Source organism: Lissotriton vulgaris, unplaced genomic scaffold (genome assembly GCF_964263255.1).
Source record: "Lissotriton vulgaris unplaced genomic scaffold, aLisVul1.2 SCAFFOLD_617, whole genome shotgun sequence".
Lineage (NCBI taxonomy): Eukaryota > Metazoa > Chordata > Amphibia > Caudata > Salamandridae > Lissotriton > Lissotriton vulgaris.
The window spans coordinates 730,548-742,951 of record NW_028253417.1 but is presented as its reverse complement, the minus strand read 5'-3'; the positions used below and the strand labels follow the sequence as shown (position 1 = coordinate 742,951).

The window sequence follows — 12,404 nt, the reverse complement described above, 5'->3', positions numbered from 1 at the left end:
CATTACTGGAAAAACGAGGTAGTAGGAAAAGCAAACATCAGCTCAAAATCTAGATCCCTGGGAATGTTTACTTTCTGCTTAGAGGTTTAGTGGCAAGTGCTACGTGTTTGGTGTTGACATATGACTGCAATGAAGCACATTACATCACTAATCTAGGATGTGTGTTGTTTGCTGAACATAGCACCTGCCTTGCCACGTCACCTTGGGGGTTGAGCTGTAGCATCCGAGACTGGTACAAGTACAGGGTCTCTGCTCAGAGCTTGTCATCAAGATTCAAACAGGTTGAAGCTTTAGATCGACAAACTCTCCTCTCGCCAACATGAAGATGGTCATTGCCTTCCTCCTAGTGGCTCTCTGCTGCTCCCTTGGTAAGTAGCTTATTCTCTTTCTAGAGATTTCCTGATGAAGTTCATTCTAAATTCTAGTTAGTTCAGAAATTATTGTGACCTGTCCAACCAGAGAGAACTTTACTGTCTGCATGCCAGGGATGGAATCCTATTCAAAGCACCATCAATTAATCTGAGGGTGGTAACCAAATGATGCCAGGTCCAATCAGTGGTGTCCAACGGTGGTCAAGGAGGGCCAGAACCATGGCAGGAAAGATAAGTCTGCATGGAATAATTTTGAGCAGAACTGATTTACATTATTTGTGCTCATTCTAAAATTCTGGCATGGATCAGGTGCTACTGGACCTACGCTGGACACCCCTGCTATACACTGGTAATGTCTCGACCTTGGCAAAAAAAACAACACAGCAGTTCTGTCCTTCCAGTAATTCCTGACTTGCAAACAACATGAACAGAACACCGAGAGTGAATCTAGAATCTAAGAGCCACTGTGCCTGTATACATATTTTTTTAACATTTTCCTTATCTATCTGTTTATGTATCTATTTATTTATATAATTACTATTAAGTAGCAGAAGCATTTTGACATGAACCATTTCGTCATGTGCCCAGCTCAAGCAAACAGTCTACCTGTCATAAAACATTTGTGTGGGTAACACTTTTAGAAGGCGGGGAAGAGCAACTATGGTGAATAAAAAAGCTAAAATGTAAACATTTCTATCATTTACATACTTACATCCTTTCCATTCGGTTGAGTCAGTTCCATCCTGCTCCCACTTTGACTCCCAAACACACTCAGCAAGCAGGCTGTTGTTTATTTCTAACTCAGTTTAAAAAGTAAAATGTAAGGTCGGACTCTGCAAAAGCAAATTTGGGGAGACTTTTAAACATGTGTGGGTTCATGTCTGAAATACTTGTCAGTGAGGAGGATTTTTCTGCAACATTGACAGATTTCGCAAAAGAACAGGGCAATTCCTCAAAGCCCATTGCAAAAAGACACCTAGGAAGTTCTAAAACGAAAATCTGCTTAGCTCTTAATCTGAAGGTGCAGCAGAGCTGTGCTTCAGACCAGTGGCGGCGGTGAACTTTTCTTCAAGTGGGGAATAAAAGAAGGTGAAATTGTAACGATCGAGCATAGCTTCTCTGCCCGCCCCTAGGAGGCAGTGTATTGGGGAGCAGTAGTAAAGTCATTCTCCCTTAATTTTTCATAAATCTTTCTCTACATTTCGGTGTTTCCCTTTTGATGTTTCTTCATCTGTGTTTATGTTACACACCTTTTTGCTCTGAAGTGTCTCAAGCTTTTACTCTTGGTCCTAGCTTTTTTATGCTTTTGCTTTTAACCTCATCGACTTTATCTCTTTTAAACTTTCATTGTCTTCGTTTTGATTTCTAACACCCCAGTCTTTCTTACTCTGTACCTTTATCTCACGCTGTCATTCTGAGACTCGACTCAGAATCTCAGAATGATGTCTCAAATTCGTCAATCTGACTCGAACTCGTTCGTTTTTTTCTGTTTTACTGCTTTTCTCCTTTTTGCTTACATACAGTCAGGTGTGTCACATTAAACAGGCGCACAGTTATGTATTTTATACAACAGTCCGTGATGTCAGAGCCCCATCATTGGCAGTTCCTCTTCTGGTCAGCAGAGCTCTGAGCCTCTCATCATTCTCTCCGCACACATAGAAGGGACAGCTGCAGCAGAAAAGGGACTGAGCTCAGTGGGGTGGCCCTATAGTATCGTCCCAACTTTATATGCACATCCAGCAGCACCACTAGCGCGTGCGAGACACACAACGGGCTCTAGTGCACACGGAGCATTCCAGCGTATGGGCCGGGTAATTGCGCGGCAGCAATTATGAATGGATGTACAACTGCAGCCTTTAAAACCCCTTCGATGCTGGTGACAAAGCCAGCTCGTCACGGGCATTACCTGCGCTGCGGGCATGACAAGCTGGCTTTGTCACGTAAGGCTCGATTTTGACATTTCAGCGCACAGCGGGAAAACCCGCTAGCGCGCATGCGGTTAAAGTTATGCACTTGGTTTTACCAACTTTACTGGTGTGAAGCAACCAGCGAAAAATATCTGAGAGAATTATTGGGGTATGTGTGAAATAGAGGGAATAATTCTCTGTTACCACAGCATCTTCTTGTGCTACCAAACACGGGATTGTAATGGTGCGGAGCATTACGACTAAGAGAGTGAATCACCGCAATTATCACAAGAGAGTGTTGAAAGAACCATTATCCCAATGGCTATTGCAACAGACCACATATATGTCAGTCTACACATCACTGTCCTGTAACTAGAGCTCTCATGATAGTTGTACGTCAGAATGAATATAACAGAAATAGTGCTTGACATAAATATCGTGGCTTAAATGTAATTTACAAAATACTGCTCCATTAAATGTATTTGTCAGACAATATTTAAGCCATTCTATTGAGATACCGCACCCACCATGTTTCACACATAAGGAACTACGTAACCCCACCCCGCCCAAATTAAAATGATACTCTAAATGTAGCAGTAAACCTATAGAGGAGTTGTATGATGTTTTTGTGTCGATCAGAAACCTCGAATTGTTTTTCAAAACTATTCTACGTTTTTCCAGTAGATGGCAGAAGCTTGCAATATATCTGAATGAATAATGTGCTCATACTGCGAAAGTTATTATTTAAGGATCGTTCGGGGGTGTCGCATGGGGGGGTTTAAAAAAATATTAACTCTTACCTGAGCAGGTCTGCGCCGCCTCGAGTCCGTTCTCTGTTGGCGCCTACAGGATGGAACAGCCGCATCACTGCTGGCAATAGTAGTTCCATCGGTACACCGCTGCCCACAGCCTCCCCAGAACCCAAATAACACACAGACAAGTATATTGGGATGAAGAAGTTGCAGGTTTATTTGTTGTACAAATAAAAGGATGGGTTAACTTACAGGCGACCCCCTCCGCCCCGCAAACCCTTGTTGCAGGGAGCCTGAAGATGAGCCAAAGAAACACCAGCGGCCATAGCCCGGTGTGGTACCTGGGAGGATAACTCCTCCCACCGGTGAACCTATCGTCCACCCACTCCGCCCTCTGGAAAAGGGAGAGTTAACTCACACCTTCCCCAGCCGGGCGGGGCGCTATAGGCAAGCCCCCGGTTGCTCAGGCTTACAACCGCCCGTCGAACCCCAAGTCCCCAAGAAGGGCCCCTTGGAGTATGTATGACTCTGCACAGTGCGCTTTGCACTGGGGCTTCAGGTCCTGTTCCTGCGCCTGTCTTGTATGGGGATCGCCCTATAAATCTTCCACAGCCCTGGGCGTGGCAACCGCTGCACCCAGAGCCCCCACCACCTAGCTTCCTAGTTCTCCTCTATTTGCACCCTGCTGTTTCCAGAGCTTCCCCTAAATCTAGTAGGAATATTGCCATGCCTACCTTGGACCAATGCACCCCATCAGATTCCCAGCAGCCAATAGATTTTGCGTGCAACAAGCCGTGCCTGATGAAACCCACCCCTCGCATTTCCGTAAATTTACGCATGGCTACATTTACGCGCCTGCGGGTAACTTCCAGCGCCTCCTACGAATATGCCCCATGCCATATGAGTCTGGGAGTTATTTCTGACCACCATAAGCTGCATGATCCCAGCTCACTGCTCAGGATGCTGAGGTCCTTCCTCATTGCATCCAGCAGACGCCTCTTGCCTACTGCTACCAAGTCATTCCCCCCCAGATGCACCACTATGATGTTTGGCCGTCGTCTACTCTCCTTCAGTTTCCTACGCAGCGTTCCTAATAGTTCAGACCAATGCATTCCGGGGAGGCCAAACCATGATATAATAGTGTTGTTGAAGCCATGCTTCCAAGTGACTGCATTCACCCATCTTGCCAGTCTTGCGACATAAGAGTGCCCCATCACCCACACCTCTGTTCCTGCAATGAAACACAATCGCTCAAATCTTCACAGTCCGGCTTCCGAGCAAAACACAGCACTGAGACCCCACTCATCGCTGCAACAGACGACATTCGATCTCTACTGGACAATGGAGACACAGTCGCCCTCATCCTCCTCGACCTCTCCGCAGCCTTCGACACAGTCTGTCACAGCACCCTGATACAACGCCTCAGAAACATCGGAATCCAAGGAAAAGCACTTGAATGGATCACCTCGTTCCTTGCCGGAAGAACTCAGAGAGTCCGCCTCCCACCATTCAAGTCAGAGGCCACTGAAGTCATTTGTGGCGTGCCACAAGGATCTTCACTCAGTCCCACCCTCTTCAACGTATACATGAGCCCCCTAGCGGCCATCGCACGCCAACACAACCTCAACATCATCTCCTACGCTGATGACACTCAACTAATCCTCTCACTCACCAAAGACCCCAACACCGCCAAAACCAAACTACATGAAGGAATGAAAGAAGTAGCCGAGTGGATAAAGCACAGCCGTCTGAAACTGAATTCAGACAAAACAGAAGTCCTTATCTTAGGTACCTCCCCCTCCGCTTGGGACGACTCTTGGGGGCCAGAGGCCCTTGGAAAAGCACCCATCCTGACGGACCACGCACGGAACCTGGGCGTCATCCTGGACTCCTCACTCTCGATGACCAGACAAGTCAACGCCGTTTCATCATCTTGCTTCAACATTCTCCGCATGCTCAAAAAAGCATTTCGCTGGATCCCCACCGAAACAAGAAAAACGGTCACCCACGCACTGGTTACAAGCCGACTGGACTACGGAAACACCCTATACGCCGGTACCACCGCAAAACTTCAGAAAAAACTCCAACGCATCCAGAACGCATCAGCCAGACTCATACTAGACATCCCACGTAAAGATCATATTTCTGGTCACCTGAAAGACCTCCACTGGCTCCCTGTCAATAAACGGATAACATTCCGCCTCCTAACCCACGCACACAAAGCACTTTACGAACTCGGACCCGATTGCCTCAACACACGACTCTCCTTCTACACCCCCTCCCGCCAGCTGCGCTCTTCCAACCAAGCCCTTGCTGCTGTACCTCACATCAACAAAACCACCATGGGAGGAAGATCCTTCTCCTACCTGGCTGCCAAAACATGGAACTCACTTCCCATTCACCTTCGCCTCACTCAGAACCACCTAGCATTCAGAAAGCTACTTAAAACGTGGATATTCGACCAGTAATTCCCCACCCCTCTTCAAGCGCCTTGAGACCCTCTGGGTATGTAGCGCGCTATATAAATTCATTGACTTGACTTGACTTGGTTTGCAAGTTTTTAGTTTATTGAACACTTCAAACCAGTGAAAAGTCAAACAGCCACCAAAACGTGACACATGTAATTCTACGCTTCAAACACTGTACAGACAAAGCCAAACAAGGCCACTAAAACCGTGGCATATGTACACATATTCTTCTCTCATTGCCTGATTGTTCCCTGCTTCATTTCTCATAGAAGGATGTATTGCACTTGCAGGCCTCACATAAGTTTTGTAGCAATTGGAGTCCCAGCACCCTACCCTCTTTATTGCCTCAGCCGACAGGCCTTCCTTGGAAGCTGTTGTGGCAGCCCCTATCCGGAAAGAGTGGGATCTGTATTTGGCGCCCCCATTTGTGTAACCAGCCAGGAACAGGCACCCCTGCATCACATGCTCCACATGGTATTTCGTGACCAGGGAGCCGCCAAGGTGTATCAGCAATAGACCATCTGTGTGTGGGCGGCAAGACAAGAAGGCGGCTAGCAGGGCCACCGGGCAGCAACTGTCATTACCCAGGCGGTGCAGAGAGATGCCCCTACCCCTGCCTGACTGATCCGTTTTTGAGAATTGTAGGAATATTTCAACTGATTCATTTGTAAGGCGCACATCCCTCATCTGCAGGGCCCTAGAGTTCTTCTCCTTCTTGGAGCGAGCCACCAGCTCTCCTATTCTAAAGGCTCCAAAAAACGCTAAGCTGAACGTCGCTGCAAAGAGTGATGCTTCATAAGCAGAGTGGGTGACTGTGGGGAGGGCATCCAGCATCTTTTTTAATGTCTCATAGTCAATGGGGGCCCTATGGTCTAATGACTTAGGCACCACTCTTGCCCAACCCTTGAGCGCCGCCCTGGTCGTAAATAATGCAGTGGGGTCCTTCTTGCCCAGCAGCCTGGCATGGTGCCCGATGGCCGACAGGTGTCCGGCCATCCACGAGTGGCTCTTCCCCCCCATCTTTGGCCCAATTCATGAAAGCTTGCACCCTGTCAGCCTTTGTGGAAGCCGCCTGCTCCCATGGGCCCATGATTTCACAGAATTTTTTAACGCATGCCTGATATCTTCTCATCGTCCGGGGTGCCAGGGACAGCTCGCCTAGCTCTCTAATGCGCTGCGCCACCGCAGCAGGTGCCAGAGCCAAGCCGGAAAAGGTGTCATCTCCTCCCTCGCTCTCTGCCATGCCTCTCGGAACCGCTGCTGAAAACGTGAAAGAGCGTCAGCGGCAGTGTTTTGGACCCCTGGGATGTGTCTAGCTCTACATTCCACGTTGTTGTACAGGCATACCTTCACTAATTCCCTGAGTAAGCATAGTACAAGCGTGCAGCTGGCAGACTGTGTGTTGATAGCTTGAACCACAGCCATGTTGTCGGACCACAGGACAACCCTTTTTGCCATTAATAAGGCTGGCCAGAGATGGAAAGCCACTACAATCGGGAACAGTTCTAAGACAGTTATGTTAGCTGTTATCCTTTTCTTCCTCCATGCGTTGGGCCATTTCTCTGCGCACCACTCCCGGTCCAAGATCGCGCCGAATCCCTCCCTGCCCGACGCGTCAGTAAACAGCGTCAGCTCCTGGCTGCTAGTCCAGGGGCCCCTCCATATTACAGAGCCATTGAACTGCTCCAGGAATTCCCCCCACATCTTCAGGTCCTCCTTAACCCCCATGCTCAGCCTCACCTCATGGTGTCTGCATTTTATCTTGGCAGCTGTCCTGGCTAACCTGCGCGCAAAAGCTCTACCCGCGGGGATCACTTTGGTAGCAAAGTTTAATTTGCCATGCAAGCTTTGTATGTCATCCAGTGATACCTTTTCTTGACCCAATACTGTCCGGATCTGAGCTGCCAGATCGTTGACTTTATCTGCTGGAAGCCTGGCTTCCCCTGCCTTGGTGTCGATCTCTACACCTAGGAAGACTAGTTCTTGCGCTGGCCCTACTGTCTTCCAATGGCACCCCAAGGTGTTCAGCCACTTTCTGGAATTTTGCTAGTGCCTCTGCGCACTCTGGCGTCTCTGCCCTATCTACAAATAGGAAGTCGTCTAGGTAATGGGTCAAGCTTTCAACCCCCTCTGTTGCTTGCAGTACCCACTGGAGGAAGGTGCTAAAAGCCTCAAAAAATGCACATGAGATGGAGCAGCCCATGGGCATACACCTGTCATAATAGTATTCGTCACCCAACCTGAAACTCAGTAGGTGCTGGCTGCTGGGATGTACCGGCAAGAGTCGGAAAACCGACTCTATGTCAGCTTTAGCTAGCCATGCCCCTTTGCCAGCCCTTCTTACTAGGTCCATGGCCACATCAAATGAGCAGTAAGAAACTGAGCACACCCTTTCCTCCAAGTTGTAGTTAACAGACTCGCCTTCAGGGTAGGACAGGTGATGTATCAGTCTGAAGACCCCAGGCTCTTTTTTGGGAACTATACCCAGGGGGGAGACTATGAAATTGGCGAGCGGTGGCTGCCAGAAAGGACCCGCTACTCTCCCCAACTCCAGTTCTTTGAAAACTTTTGCTCTAACCACCTCAGGGTTGTCCTTAGCTAATTTCAAGTTTTCAGCATCTCGTGCCAATGGTGCCCCTATATAAGGTATGACAAAACCTTCAGCAAAACCTTCAGCAAAACCTCCCAGGAGCAGTCTCCCGTCCATTCTGTTCGGGTATTTATTCAACAGGGTGATCAATCGATCCAGTCTTAGTGGTGAGGGCCCTTTCACTGCTCTGATCTGTGTGGCTGGCTGGCTGGGAGGGGGAATACGAGGGCAGCTCAGAGCTGGGGAGGGCTATGCCCTTTGGATGTCCTACATGCTCCTGCCTGGTGTTGCCCTCGGCAGTTGCTGCATGTGTGTGTGAACTTACAGGATTTCCCCCAGTGGCAATGTCCGCTGTTGAACATTCTGCATGACCCTGCCTGGGACTTCCCACCTCCCATTTTTTGACCTCTCCCCCGTTGGCCACCCCGAAAGGGCGGGGTGCTATGTTCGGTGAGTTGTGTTGTGTTACGCTTTTCAGGTGTCGCTATGTGCGTGTCCTGCCCTTTGCTGTTTGTCGCAACCCCTTGCAATGCCCTGGACCCCATATGGTCCATCCAAAGTTGCACTTCCTTATGATCCCAGCGCATGTTAGGAGATCTGGACATCTTCTTTCTGAACTCCCTGTCATAATTCAGCCAACCTACGCCCCCCATTTCTTTGCCTCGTTTTGAATTAATCTGCCGTACTGGACCAGGGCTGGGCCTTGTTCTGAATTTTTTTCCATAATAACAGAAGACAATATAGCAATCGCTTCCAACCAGGTGTCAATCAATTTTCCTGGCCAAGGCTGAAACCTCACTTTTTTCTCGTCTTCTTTTATCCCTGCCCTGCGCACATCTGTACCTTGCTGCCCTAACATGAGTAGTGAGAAAATATCGATGAACTCTCTCTTCCATATTAGTGCTTTTGCCGCCAATGGGACCTCCCAGGACAAGGAAGAATGCCCTGACAACAAAGGGGCGTCCAGCACCACCTCCTCCTCATTAGGTGGCAACGCAGAAGAGGATGCTGGTGCTGGCGTTACGGGAGGAATCTGTGCTGACAGGGGGGGGGGCACTGTGCTCGGTGTGTTTGGCTTCGATGGTGCTGGTTGTGCCGGTAGCTCCAGGGGTATGGATGATGCTACAGGTAACGGTGCCACTGTTGCGAGAGGCGCTGGCGGGGGGAGGACGGTGGGGCTGGGGCAGTTCCCTCTTGCTCCGGGGTGACAACCTGTTCTGGTATTGGCCCCACCGGCACCAACGGGCCCCCCGCCGGGCGGGTCCCTGGGGCTGGACTGGCCGGTGCAGGTGGGCTAGGGGCTGAGCCCCCAGCGCCCCATACATTTGTGGGGCTTGCCCCCCCCACCAATATTTGATACACTTTCTTTCATTTCCGTCATAAACAATTCTAGGGTGGACATGATCTTGCCCAGATCGCTCTTTGTGGCGCATTCCGCCGCGGGTCGCGCTAGATCGTGCATGCCCGATGGGCCAGGCACCTCATGCACCAATGCTACTGCAGTTTTTGCTCCACCCTTCTTTTTTGGCGGGGGTGGGAATTCTTTGTTCGTAGCAACCCGTAACCTTTTGGACGCCCTAGAGTGTCCTGCCCCGCCTGTGTCATCCTCATCCAAAGATATAATGTCATTGTGACCACCGGGTTCCGGGGTGCTGGCATTGAGCAGATCTGTGGCCCACGCCAGGCCATTGGTCCTAACGAGTTGTAAGAAGATAGCCGCTTGCGTGTCCGAAGCCGGCCCTGATCCCGATGCTGTTCGCTGTTCTGACATCCTGCGTGGCCTTACACCCCTGCAAGAAAAAGTAATGGTGACCATCCAATCTATTATCCTGTTGTGGGTCCGTGGACCCCCCTCCCTTCTTGCTGTTGGTGCTCCCCTGCCCTTTGTGTACTTACTTCGTGCACTCACGCGCTGACGGGGTCTAAAGGCGGCTTCGACTAGCCTTCGACTGCGATGGGACCGCTAATCCGACTGGGTGACTCGCTCCTGTATCGATTGTAATAAAAACATAATTTAACATTTGCCCCACCCTGCGTCAGGTAACCTAAGGAGGACCCAGGGAGACCGGACCATGAACACCGATCCCCCGGGGTCGACTGCCTGTGTCCACCCTATAAAGCAGCGTGGCGTCCCCCTCAGCCTTTCCTCGTTCTTACCTTCTTATTGTGCCTTGGCACCGTGCTCTCGCTGTCCTGAAGAGGCTTGCCTACCCCCGTCTTTGCCCCGCTGATCCTGCACTGAGAGCGCCACTTCTTACATACCACTATATTGTGCAACACCAATACCTATCACAAAATATCTTCAATGGCGTGCCTACGATAATGAAGTCACAAGCAAATTTGGCTGCCAGGTAGAGCCTATCTGTAAAATGAGCTGCTACTTCTACCCGTGAGCGGACCCTGGAGCCGCGCCAATGAAACCCCAGACGGACCCCTGCTGGGCCATCTGAACGACAGATGCCGGGGCAGCGCTGAAGGCAGTGAGGAGAGGGGAACGCCACCGGGCATTGAGGAACCTCGACAGAGGCCCCCCCCCAAAACCGCTCGCGACCGAGGCAACTACATCGAAACCCCGCCAAGCCTGCTCGCCCGGCCCCGTGTTCCACCCCCAGGCACCGCCCAGGGGCCACACAGGCGCTGCTGGCAATGGCCGAAGGCTCCCAGAAGGCATTGAATGTCCGGGGTGAGGGTACAAAGTGAAGCCCACTCGCCCAGCCCTGCGTACACCCCAAGGCACCGCACGACAGGAGGGGGGGGGCTTGTAGGGGCAAACAGCCAACCTATGGGCATAAAATATCCGATTAGGCAACTGCTCACCAGACCGAGGCCAGAACACCACCCAGCGCGTACCCTGGAGAGCCCATGCCCCACACCACCAAACGGCTGGGGACACCATCGAGATGCGCCTAATGCGGCCCCCCAGAATGGTGAGCTCGGCACCAGGGACAACAGACCCACAGGCCTGTCCCCACGTCCAGTTACACAGCCTTTTCGCCAAGCGTACCGCCTATTTCCGCTCGAATAGAGTGAGTAAGCGAAGGTGGGAGGGGCACCCTGTTGGCCTCAGCCCATAGGCCTAACTCACCGGCAAAAGATTGTACTGTCTGCCCCCCAAGCACCCTGAGCATGGAAACACTTACGGCACAGTAATGCTCCGCGGCACGGGGCCCAACCCACATCAAACGGGGCCCCCCACTGCCTCCCCCGCAGGGCGGAGCGCCCAACACTGCAGCAAAAGCAAGGAGAACCTGCCCGGAATCGCAAGGCATATTGGGCGGCTGGTGAGTAACAGACCGCCATTTTGCCCAGGGGGGGTGTATTCGGACTGTTAGCACGGCCATCTTATGGGCGAATCTCCGGTGCAGACGACGGCGGCACCAAGCACCCGCCCAAACGACTAATGCAGCAAGGGGCACCCTAACGAAACAAAATCCCATGCCGCAGGGGGAAGCCGTCCAGTATTTACCCCCGTTGATTCTGTTGGTGCCTGCCAATGCCGTACATTAATTACCCCCATTGAGTCTGCTGGTGCCCGGCCCCATACCGGATGGCATGAACAGTTTACATTCCAAGCTTCAAGCCCGTACTGCTACCCCGACCTCACATTACAAGCCCCACACGACCGACTGAACACGGACCTCGTGCCTCCTCGTGGACATAGCTGCGGAGCCCTGTCGACTTGGGTTGTGACCAAGGACGGGGCCCAGGGGAGGCAATGGTGGTCCACTTACCTTGTCCTCGAAGAGAGATGAGCTGAAAAGCGCGGGTCGCGCATCCGACGGGAAGGGAGGGGGAGGGGGGGCAGCCTACGGCCCTACTGCTGGCGAGGAGCAGCCAGGTATGCGACCTAACTAGTGAGGGGGCAGCAGCAAAGAGGGCGTGTGGTAGGAGGGGCCACCCTTATAACCCCTCCCTTGGCCCCACCCTATCTCCCGCCCCCCTTAGCCAGCGCCGCCCCACCTACCCACCCCACCCCCAGGAATGGGCTGCCGGCTGCCCACGGACCTACTACGGGGTCTGCCCTCCTATGGGGTCCACGGGCATCCTGCAGTAGGTGGCAACCCCTCTCAGCCAATCCTGGCTCTGCCAGCAGCGCCAGGATTGACTGAGGGCATGGTTGCTCTCCACCCGCCTGCCCATTAGGAGACCGAGGTTTGAGCCTTTGCTCAACCCTCGGTCACCTAATGAGCATGCGCCAGCCTGTGCAGGCACAAGTGCATGAGTGGGCACGGAGGAAAAATTCTCCTACTTTCCCCACTCATGCGCACACTTGCCCCTGGTGACGGTCTGACTGACATTCAGTCAGCATGACACAG

General features: G+C 51.6%; 1 long non-coding RNA gene across 1 annotated transcript in view; it reads left to right on the top strand.

The window, feature by feature from the left end:
• Window positions 1–266: 266 nt before the first annotated feature.
• LOC147660963 (uncharacterized) overlaps window positions 267–12,404 on the top strand; it is an 80,356-nt gene continuing 68,218 nt past the window's right edge. Inside the window, exon 1 of the long non-coding RNA XR_015306099.1 lies at window positions 267–368. This is a non-coding gene — a long non-coding RNA (uncharacterized LOC147660963). The remainder of the gene's footprint in view (window positions 369–12,404) is intronic.